Source organism: Taeniopygia guttata, chromosome 1A (genome assembly GCF_048771995.1).
Source record: "Taeniopygia guttata chromosome 1A, bTaeGut7.mat, whole genome shotgun sequence".
Taxonomy (NCBI): domain Eukaryota; kingdom Metazoa; phylum Chordata; class Aves; order Passeriformes; family Estrildidae; genus Taeniopygia; species Taeniopygia guttata.
This window is the reverse complement of record NC_133025.1, coordinates 59138803-59149588: the sequence shown is the minus strand read 5'-3', so window position 1 is coordinate 59149588 and position 10786 is coordinate 59138803. Positions and strand designations below refer to the sequence as shown.

The window sequence follows — 10786 nt, the reverse complement described above, 5'->3', positions numbered from 1 at the left end:
AATATGTTGTTAATAGGTACAATAATTATATATGTTTGCTTCCCATTCCTTGTTAATATTCCCTATAACCAATTGGCAGTTTACCCTTACCCTGGTCTTTTGCTGTACTGTTTAGAATAAAGTTGCTCATCTGGTTTTTAGATTTTTAGAAGTGTAAAAGGATCAATATATAAAAGTTTTGAAGTAATAATACTTGCCTGAGAGGCCAAAGGTGATGTCTACTTGAAACTTTTCTGGCTGACCAGATGTTCTGCCAATTGATGGGGGCGATTTAAAGGACACAGACACCAATGGTCTTATTTTATTGTGAATTTTAAGGCAACACAAAAGTAAAATGATACATCCAATAAAACTGCAGGCTTGGCTTTAGCAGCAAGCAAAAGTAGGAAAGGTAATGCACCTAATCATTACTATAGAAGAGAACAGATAGTGATTGAGAGAGATACATCAGCAATTGCCTAAATACTTCACCACCAGCCAGAGCCTGCAGTCCCTGGGGAGCCCCGTTTCACAGCGAGGACCTGGAGTGCCCTTCCTGGCAATTGGGAAAATCCTACACAGTGCTTCCACCCACAGGATAGGTCTCCAAATTCACCCCAAAAGTGGGTCCAGCGTTTATAGGCACAAATCAGCAAGTCAAAGTGGCTTGATTGTATTTTGTCACAGAAACTCCTGGATCTGATGGCACACTTCCCAGCCAGGAGGAACCAGGGCTTGGCCAGGGCCCTCACCTTGGCTGGGAGGGTTTCCCATAAGATACCCTACAACCAAGTCTCAGTTTATGTCAGTTGGGAAAGATTTTTAAAATGCTAGCTTTCTTGCAGATAACTACACAAGGTTATGTGAAAGTTTCTAAAGCAGTTGGTTTGGTGTTAAACAGATAGCATCAGCATCTCAGTCATGGATTTTTTAGCTAAATAATACTGATGGTGTCAGCCACATATTGCCCAGGGTACGTCTTGTAAGTCAGCTCTGGCTGAGGCCTGCTGCTCGGGCCTCAGCACATGCCCAGGGCAAGTTAGAAGCATGGCTTTTACTTCTCGTCCCTCTTTTCTGTGGATACCTTTTTCCCCTTGTGATCTGGGAAATGAAGCAGGATGACAGACTCCAGCAGTTACCCGCAGGTGGCAATGGAGCTGCAGGCTGTGTCTCATTGTTGGAGAAGGTTTTTCAAGACAGCTCTTTTTTGTAGTGCAGCATGTCATACGTTGAGTTAAACAGGAAAAAGGGTATTCTTTTATCTCTCAATGAGTTGCAGCCAAGATCTGTAATTGCCTTGCTCTTAATGTTGCATAACTGTTAGCAAGACTCAAGCCAAGCATTAATGAATTTCATCAGAGCTTCATTTTTTAATGAGCATCATTAATCATTAGTCATGCATGCTACAACCTACACTTTTCTAAAGTGGGGCTTTGCCAGTCCTGTTGCACTATAACAACAGCAGCATGTCCTCCCCAGATTTTATCAGTGAAGTAAACAAGAAAATACTGTGGAGAGAGGGAGACACACAAAACTTTTATTTGACCTTTTAAATACTTAAGCTACTTTCCGAAAGCTGTGCTGAAGCTTGAGCTTGTGAGCAGCTGCTGCTCTACTTTTCTGTGGGCTGTGGTGGCAATGTGAGAGCTCTGAAGTTGCTCTAAGGTGCAGTGTTGATCCAGCCTCTGCACGTGGATTCACTGGGCTCCCGTGGCTTGTAGCACAAAATTCAGTGAAAGTAAAAGTTGAAAATAAGTTTGGGAAAATGATGTCTAGAGGTCTAGTGGCTGGTCTTAACTCTTTTGGATTGTGCTACAGGTTGTGTTTAAAAGCTACAGAAGGAGCAGTGGGTTCCTGGCTGTCCCAGCACACTTGTCCAGATTTAGCAATTCTGGTAATGAGCAGGTCTCGAGCTCCTTCATGCTTCTTCTGCATAAAACAGAGTTGACTTAATTCACCGACCTCTGCAAGTTCAGTTGCCATGCAGGTGCCAGAGCTATCCAGGAAACAGAAGCTTTTTCTTGGTGTGTGTCCTATGGACTTGCAGCTCCTCCCAGGCAGCCAGTGACAGGACAGGAGCAAATGGCCTCAGTGAACCAGGACAGGTTCAGGTTGGACATCAGGAAGAATTTCTTCACCAAAAGGTTGTCAAGCACTGGCATGGGCTGCCAAGGGAAGTGCTAGAGTCATTATCCCTGGAAGTGCTCTAGAAATGACTCTACGAGGCACTTAAGGTTTAGTTGAGAAGGTGATACTCAGCCAGAAGTGAACTCCTTGGTCTTGGAGGTCTTTTCGCACCTTAATGGTTCTGTGATTCTATGTCTGCCCAAAACATGCAGTCTCTCACTGCAGTTGCTGACTAGAAGCAAGATTTCAGAAACAGATTAAACAAAAGAAAATGAATGAAATTGTGTCTAATAATTCTGCACAAGGAAAAACTATTTTCTCTACCTTATGCACTAGACCAAGAAAATGTTTTATCTTGACCTATGTGAATACTAATGTTTGTGGTTAAAACAGGAGTTGTTTGAGGCAGAGTTGTATAGGGGGAAGAATAAAATCATGGAACCACAGAATCATTGAGGTTGGAAAAGATTCCCAAGATCAATGAGTCCAAACTTTGACCAACCACCACCTTGTCAACTAAACTAGTGTGGTGGTGCGTTATTTTATGTCTTAACTGTTGTATGGGTCAGTTTTTCTGTTTTTGTTCAATTTTATAGTTAGTATGTTCTATGTACCCCCCTCTCCCCTTTTCTTATTGGTACTGCCCCAACCCTTCCCGCCTTTCCCCTTGTCCGTCACCAGACCACTCCCAGTCACCCCACCAAACCACTCCCTCGTCTCCACCCAGGAGCCCTGCCAATCACCCGGCGCCCCGCCCCGAGATCCAGAAACTTCCATCCAGGGCGTCGAATGATTGGGTGAAGGCCCAGGGCCCCTCCCGTTCCATTGTTCTATTGGCCCCTCACCTCAGACCCCTCCCCAGGGAGCCACCCACACCTTTCCCCTATTGGTCCCAGTTTTCTCCGCCCCCACCCTATATAATCCTGTGTCAAGCAGTTTCTCTCTGCCTTCTTTGGTTGGCACCCAAGCGTTAGTTGGATCCTGTTCGTTTCTCCCTCACCCTGAGGGAAATAAAGGATCGTTCTGCCCCCAAAGAAGGACGCTTCCTTTGTCATCTCTTCCGCGTGTGGGTCTTGCTTTCCATCGCCCTCGGCGCCAAAGATCCATCCCGAGCTCTCCAAAGCCTCCCCTTGGAGTAGCCCAGCGGAGGGCTCGGGGAACCTGCTCGCTCCCTCCGGAGCTAGAGCTGAGCCGGGATCGACCGCCTTTCCGGAGGGAACGCGGCAAACTAGAGCACTGGGTGCCAAGTAATTTCTTAATATATCACAGATAATAATAATGATGATGATATCAAGGCATATTCATATATTGAAATATGGGATTTTCATTTGCAGGGATCAGAAAGAAGAATGTGTCTCCCTGATGGGAAGAGGAGCTACCACTGTGGAGGAGAAAGGCAAGGAAAGATTTATGGGACAGGTAGTGGAAAAAAGGCACTAATGAAAAGGTGCACTGACATGGGAGAGTGTGGAGGGTTTAAAAACAGGGACATGAAATAAAAGGGAGCAGCCAAGATGGGGGAGACAAGATATTGAAGAGAGTGGCAAGCCCATGGCAGCTCTGGTTACAGGACCTGGCTTGTCCTCGCTGTCAGCTGAATCTTTCCCAGAGTGCTTGCAGTTGAGCTAGAGTGAGCAGAATTTCTTGTCTCCCACCCTAACCAGTACCCATCGTGTGTACATTTAATAGAGTTAAAGAAACCACCTGGCTGGCAAATGTAATTTCCTTGCCATGGGAAATGATCTGAAATTGCAAAATGTTATCCCACTGTCACATTGTTCTGCAGAGAAACACATGGCATACAATAAATAAATGTCTTCAAATAATTCAATATTTAATTTAAATATATATATTTAAGTCATATATGGCAGTTAAAAATCTCTGACTTGCCATTCCTGTTGGCTGTATTTTTTTAAAATAGAGCAGTAGAAGGACAAGCATCATCTATGTTACAAATGAGCTGATATGCTTCTTACTTTGTGTGTAAGCAAACACACACAGGGAGAAAGAAAGTCTTCCACCCATGGATATAAAGGTAGAAGAAGCTCAGATTCCCATTTTACATGTAGAGAAGAACATAACAGTAATATAAATTGCAAACCTAGTTCTGCACAATTAGTTTTGTAGCACAAGCAGGAATTAAACACTGATATTATATTGATCAAGTTTTTATTTCTTTCCTGGTGAAATGGTGCTTGCTGAGAGAAAAATGTTTCTACAGAAATATTCTCTTTGTTGAAAATGTCCTGAGGTCTTGGGCAATGGAGGAGGCACCAGGGAAGCTTTGAATCAGGAAAGAGAGCAGGTATCCCTCTTGCATCTGTGTCTTCCTGCCACCAGGGCAGCCATTCTAGATCTGCTCTCTTTTTCTATTCCTAAAACCAAGGTTAAAAGCTCTGTCTCATTAGATTTAGTACCAAAATTTGCAGTTAGAAATAATTTTGTGAAACCATGTCCAGGACAGTGCTTTTAAACCAATCCTCCTGTTTCAACAATTGTTGACAGTGTTGATAATAAATTCCTGATTTCTGGCATAATTTGATTCAGTTAAAAAATCTTGGCTATCTTCAGATTACTCACCATTTTCAAATAATTGATGCGTAGACTCCCATAGATTATAAATATAGTAGATATTTAAAAAACGCTTATTATGTTATTTTCTGTAACTGAGGTTAGATAGTTTTCCCCTTCTTCTCCTGGGCTGAACCAAAGTAACTTGTGCCTTCCGTAAAGTTTTGATTTAAAGACATCCTGAAATGATGAGCTCGCCATGTGGATAATCACCATGTTTCTACTGTCACCAGTAAAAGAAGTTGCTTCATTTTTCCTCTGAACTTGTCTGCTTTAAACTCTTTTTTAAAACTCTGTCCTTAAAGAAACTCCAGTAACCTTTTATCCTCATTTTTCCTCATCACTTTTCAGTCTTTGATGGGCAAAATAACAAAGGGCTCTAACTTGACTTATCCTTTCCTTAGTGTATTTTCCCACTCTCACAGTTTGATGTTGTTGGTATTGCCTTCCTGCACTGGTCTCTCTCAGTATCTTTCTTGTTTCTCCCCTGCTTTCCTTTACTGCTCCGTTATTTATCCATAAGAACCCCTTGGTCTGGTGCTGACAAGGCAGAGTTGTTTGTGGGGGCAATGTCTGGATTTTCCCAACTTGAAACAGCTGATATTTGAGTCACAGGTCCCCCAAAGAGATCCCCATCACACTGTGATGGCCCTGGTCACTCTGCTGAACTCCTTAGCACCTAGAAACCTTTTAGAAGTGTTTTTATATTTATTTCAGGAGCACAGGTCGGAATATTAAGTAGCACTGGCCAATGAAATAATCCCTTTCATCATATAGTTGACTCCCAGTAGTAATTCGCCACTGGCATCTATTTTTTGAGATCTGTGAGTTAGCCAGTTTTTAATTAGAGCTCAGTGAAACAATTCTTCTGTAAAAAATAATTCTGTTTGTTGAAGTCCAAATGTTTTGCAAGAACATGTCAATTTTGACAAATATTTTTAACAAGGAAAAGTCAAAACATTTAATTTCTACTTTCTTGATTTATTTTAATAATATAAAAACTTTTTTTGATATAAGATAAAATTGTTTTGACTTTATCGTGTTTTCATTTCATTTTCTTTCTATATTAAAGTATCTTTAACATGTTTCATATTAAATACACCAGCTAACACATCATATTTCACATAAGAGATGCTCAAATGAGATGGATAAACATTGTCCAAATGAATTATTGGAAATATGTTCACTGTTCTAAATTAAACTGAAAGCAAATTTTAATCCATTACTGAATTTTGAAGATTTTGCTCAGATTTGGAAACCTTTTTATCTCCTCTCCACAGCCCTGAATTTTCCACAAGGTAAGTTTGCAATCTTGATCTATTTAACACCCACTCTGTAGATGATAAGCAGTAACAGTGGTTTAGTTACAATAATAACATTGCTCCACCTACTAAAGTGAGATCATTTTGTCTCTTTATAATTGGAATAATATAAATTTTAAAATGTTGGTTGTTCTTTTTCTTAATTTTCAGCAATTCAAGTTGTGTTCTTGCAGTTCTTCATCTTGAAGTGTTGTGGTTTATGAGGTTGAAGCTGTAGTCTCACACATTGGAGCTGAAGATCCAATTCCTGACCTTTCAGGCCCCGTGCAGCAGCTGGAGGCCAGTGCTGCTGAGCTGGAGATGAGCAGAGGCCAAACCTAGGGGCTTGCACTATTCTCCCCTCCCTTGGAAGAGGATTGGCTCCTCTTACAAGCCGGCACAGGATCCTTACCCAAACAACACATTGGGTTCTTGCCAGGCAATTAAAAAATAGATTGCTAGGCACAATCCTGTCTCTTACTGCAGTTTCTGGCTATCTTACAGGTTCTTCAGCTTCTGTGTTCCCTCTGTCTTTTCTCTTTCACTGCCCTCCTCCTGCCCCTGCTGTAGTCTGGCTGAGCTGCCAATGACAAAGGAATAATCCCATTGTTGAGTCCTCATGGGACTGAGACATCCCAATCTGAGCCAGGCAGAGCTGGTGCCCAAGAATCCCCAGTCACCTCTTCCACTGCTGCACAGCACTGCAAGGGCTGGCTGGAAAAAAGCTCCTCATGGAATAGCTTTCCTTCCACATAAGAACCTGGTGCAGTGGAAAAGCACAGTGAGGGATGAGAGGCAGTCTAGTGGCTTTTTAAATGACCAAATGGAGTGAAGCTCTGGCTGAAGATTTTATTCTTGCAGAGGACCTGAAGGCATCTGCTCGCTAATAAGTGTGTGAAGGAAACACTTGCTTATGTCAAGCTGTGGTGCAAGAGAACCTGCTTTAAAACCAGTGAGTCACAAATGAACTCCAAGTGAAGCCTTTTTGTGATAAAGCCAGGCTGGGGAAGGGGCAGCTGGAGCAGCCCAGGGAGAAGGACCTGAGGGTGCTGCAGGATGAGAGGTGGCCGTGCCCTGGGACTCTGAACCCCCTGTGCTGGGCTGAGCCCAGCATGGCAGCAGGGCAGGGGGTTCTGCCCCTCTGCCCCTCAGGTGAGCCTACCTACAGAGCTGCCCCAGCACAGGAGGAGCTGGAGCTGCTGCAGAGAGCCCAGAGGGGGCACCAGGATCAGCAGAGGATGGAGCAGTTCTGCTGGGGGGAAAGGCTGGGAGAGCTGGGGGTGTTCACCTACAGAGGAGGAGCTTTGGGGTGAGCTCATGGTGGCCTTGCAGGACTTGAGGTGAGCTGGCAGGAAAGATGGAGAGAAACTATTCACAAGGGCCTGTAGTGACAGGATAGGAAAGAATGGCCTCAAACTGACAGAGAGGGGGTTTAGAATGGATATTGGAAAGAAATTCCTCTCTGTGAGGCTGGTAAGGCCCTGGCACAGGCTGCCCAGAGAAGCTGTGTTTTCCCCTGGATCCCTGGCAGTGTCCAAGGCCAGGCTGGATGGGGCTCCGAGCGCCCTGGGACAGTGGAAGGTGTCCCTGCCCATGGTAGGGGGTTGGAACAAGAGGATTTTTAAGGTCCTTTCCAACACAAACTATTCTATCGTTCCCAGCAACAAGCGGGTGCCTAAACCTGTTGGGGTGGGGGCGTCCAGCAGCTCTGTAACCCAGCTAAAGGTGGGCATAATATGGAAAGTAAGAAATTATAGTAGAGGTAGTAGAAAAATGGTCATGAAACTCCTTGCCCACCTTGTGTGTAGAAAAACAACAGCTTGGTCAAAGTGGAAAATTTGATGAAATGGACATTCCTAGGGAAAATGTCTGTTTTCAATTCTGTATCATGCACCAAGACTGAAATCTGTTACTGTTTTGGTTTTCTCAACAAAAAAATATTTTCTTTAGCAAGTGTTTGATTTGTTTTTTCTTTAAGAAGAAAAGTTTTATTTCCAAACTACAGTTAAACTTTAGAACTCTTTAATAATAGCCACTAAGTATCCAGCCTGGTGAAATACTTGGCTAAAACATTGTGCATGCTATTTTCAGCTTCAGTGTTTCAGCTTGTACATATCCAAACCTTTATGGTTTGAAGTTTTGGACAATAAGAATATTTAAGAAAAAAAAATTTGATTGCCTACCCTGTCAACATTTTTCATTAAAATAACAAACTTTTACTTCAGCTATGGAACTGCTCTCACTGTGTAACAGTAAGATTATACCTAAAAATATACTTTCTTTATTGTATAGTGGTAATGTTACTGGCAGTGACTAATTTCTCTAGAACTCAAAGTCCTCTCTCCATCTGCAAAGCTGAGATGTCACCTCTTAAGGATAAATAATCTTAACCCAAGCTGCTTTTGAAATACAAAAGCTTACAGTGCTCCTAAAATTTTTACAGGCTTAGACACTTAGATCTAAAGTACCATTTTAACTCATTAAGTGACTGCCTAATTAAATTAACAACTCCCCCCTTTCCTAATCAGTAGATTGTCTGTCTCTTATTCTGAGTCATGTTCCAAGTGACAAAAAATTACTGCATTTTCTCTCATTAGCACTGCAGTGCAACAGTAGCAACGACTGACCCAGATGCTCTTTTGCTTCAGGAAGAGAATTTTACTAAACTTTATTTATATCCTCCCTGCAAGTTCAACACATCACAGTGAACCTAACTTTTCTTCAAGGACCAACACCAGTAGTGCAGAAGGAAGATGGTTTTCGTACAGCACTCAGACAGTAAAGAACACTGATAGAGCAGGAAAAGTGACTGGATTTTGATTCAGGTGCTTACAGATTCTGAGACAGGGGCCTGAATTTTTTGTATTTAAGATAGCATATTCAGTGTTGGTAGCAGAATACATGAGCTTAGTGACAAACTGTGCAGTTTATAAAGGCACAGTACCATTTCTCTGGCTCCTCTATCTAAAGAGGACATGGGCTCTGCTTTTCAAACTATATTTCACAGAACTAGATAAAAAGGTGCCTCACAAGATTTCCTGCTTACTTTGTGTCCCAGAGCAATACCTAACCAATATAAAGAAAGCAAAGAGTGAAAGAGAATTACGAAAACATTCAACCCAAACAAAACCAGCAGTCATGTAGCAAGAGATATTGAAGAAAGATTAGAAGAGAAGTGCAAGCAGGAAGACCACGTAACACCTGGAAGCATTAAACATATGAACCTCTTTTATTGCTCAGTTTGTGCTTTATCCTCACTGTAACATGACCAGGTATATGCAGTTTTCTTTATTCAGAAGAAGCTTATCCAGGAGAATGCTGTCCAATAGCAAGGCTTTTACAACACCATTCTGTTCATTGCTACATCAGAGAAGGCCCAACAGGCAGCCTGTGGAGACCACAGTTATCTGTCAGTTGTATTTTTAGAAACGGTGCTTCTGCTGCCTTCCAGCCTGTTGAACCTGTCCAAGGACAGCAAAAAATGTGTAAAACAGTAATACAGAATTAATTAAAAATAGAAAGTCTGCCAGGTGCTCCCTGAGGTCTCTTGGCAGTGTAGGAGCAGAACTGATATTTTCAGCTGGACACAGGAGAGAGGAGTTACAAATCATAGAATCACAAAATGGTTTGGGTTGGCTGAGACTTTAGGATCATCTCATTCCACCCCCCTGCCCTGGGCAGGAACACCTCCCACTAAACCAGGTTGCTCAGGGCCCCATCCAGCCTGTCCCTGAACACTTCCGGGGATGAGGCATCCACAGCTTCTCAGGGTGAACTTTTTCAGAACCTTCCTACATGCTGAGTAAAGAATTTCTTCCTAACATCTAAACTAAACTAAACATCTAAACTAAATGTCTCCTCTTTTTGTTTAAAACTATTCTCCAGGTCCTATCACTACCTGCCCTTGTGAAAAGCTGCTCAGAGGACATTTTCAGTTCAGTCCATCTGAAGTGTTGATTACCTCTATGTAAGACCCTGCAATTGTGAAATGTGATGAAGAGCAGGGTGGGCACAGCAGCTTGTGGCTGACAGGATGCCCTTGCCTACCCTGTGTGCTTTGCACAAGAATGGGGGTTTTTCAGCTTGGGCACACTGTGCTGTCTTCTCAGTAAGAGGATTTCACACCCTTCAATGAGAAGACTGATTGCATGTGCCTGAGGTAGTTGAAAGCCTGGTTTCATCTATAGCTTCCTCGTGTCATGTCTCTTTCTCAAACTTTCACCATTTGGACTGGAATTTTCCATGCCAGCCTTGCACCCAAAGGTGATTATATAAAGATCACTATGATCAAAGAAAAGAGGGGGAGTTTTATGTTCCTTGTTTGTTTTTGAGAAAGACTAGATTTCTTCTACTTTTTTTCATGGAGAAGAACACTGCATTTTGCCTCCTATCCATGCAGACTTCTCTGGATTTAGCTTATTCACAGTTGCTCACTGCTAAAGCTTGTTCAATGAGATGATGAATTCAGTGTACTCTAGGAGAAAATAGGACTGAAACCTGAGGCAGACTAGTTGCCACCCCCAGCCATCTGCAAGATTTGGACAGGAATCTTCCTTCTTCTTAATTTAGGATGTGACCCTGATCAAGCTTTTCAAACTAGTATTTTATTCCCCTCTATAATATAATCTTCCTCATGGAGTAGGAAAATCTTTGTATAACTGAGATATAAAAGGCACAGGGCGTACCCTACACATGGGGAGAGTAGTTGCAGGTAGGAGATAGGAAGTTTTCCCAACAGACCCTGCAGGGTACAGCCAGGATATAGCTGGGCCTTAGGACACTCCAGTGACAGCAGGCTGGGCAGCTAG

The 10786-nt window shown here is 42.7% G+C and overlaps 1 long non-coding RNA gene across 1 annotated transcript in view; it reads right to left on the bottom strand.

Annotated features, from left to right (window-relative positions):
• Nucleotides 1-9186: 9186 nt before the first annotated feature.
• Nucleotides 9187-10786, bottom strand: part of LOC115493418 (uncharacterized) — a 37424-nt gene continuing 35824 nt past the window's right edge. The window contains exon 4 of the long non-coding RNA XR_003958182.4: nucleotides 9187-9439. This is a non-coding gene — a long non-coding RNA (uncharacterized lncRNA). The remainder of the gene's footprint in view (nucleotides 9440-10786) is intronic.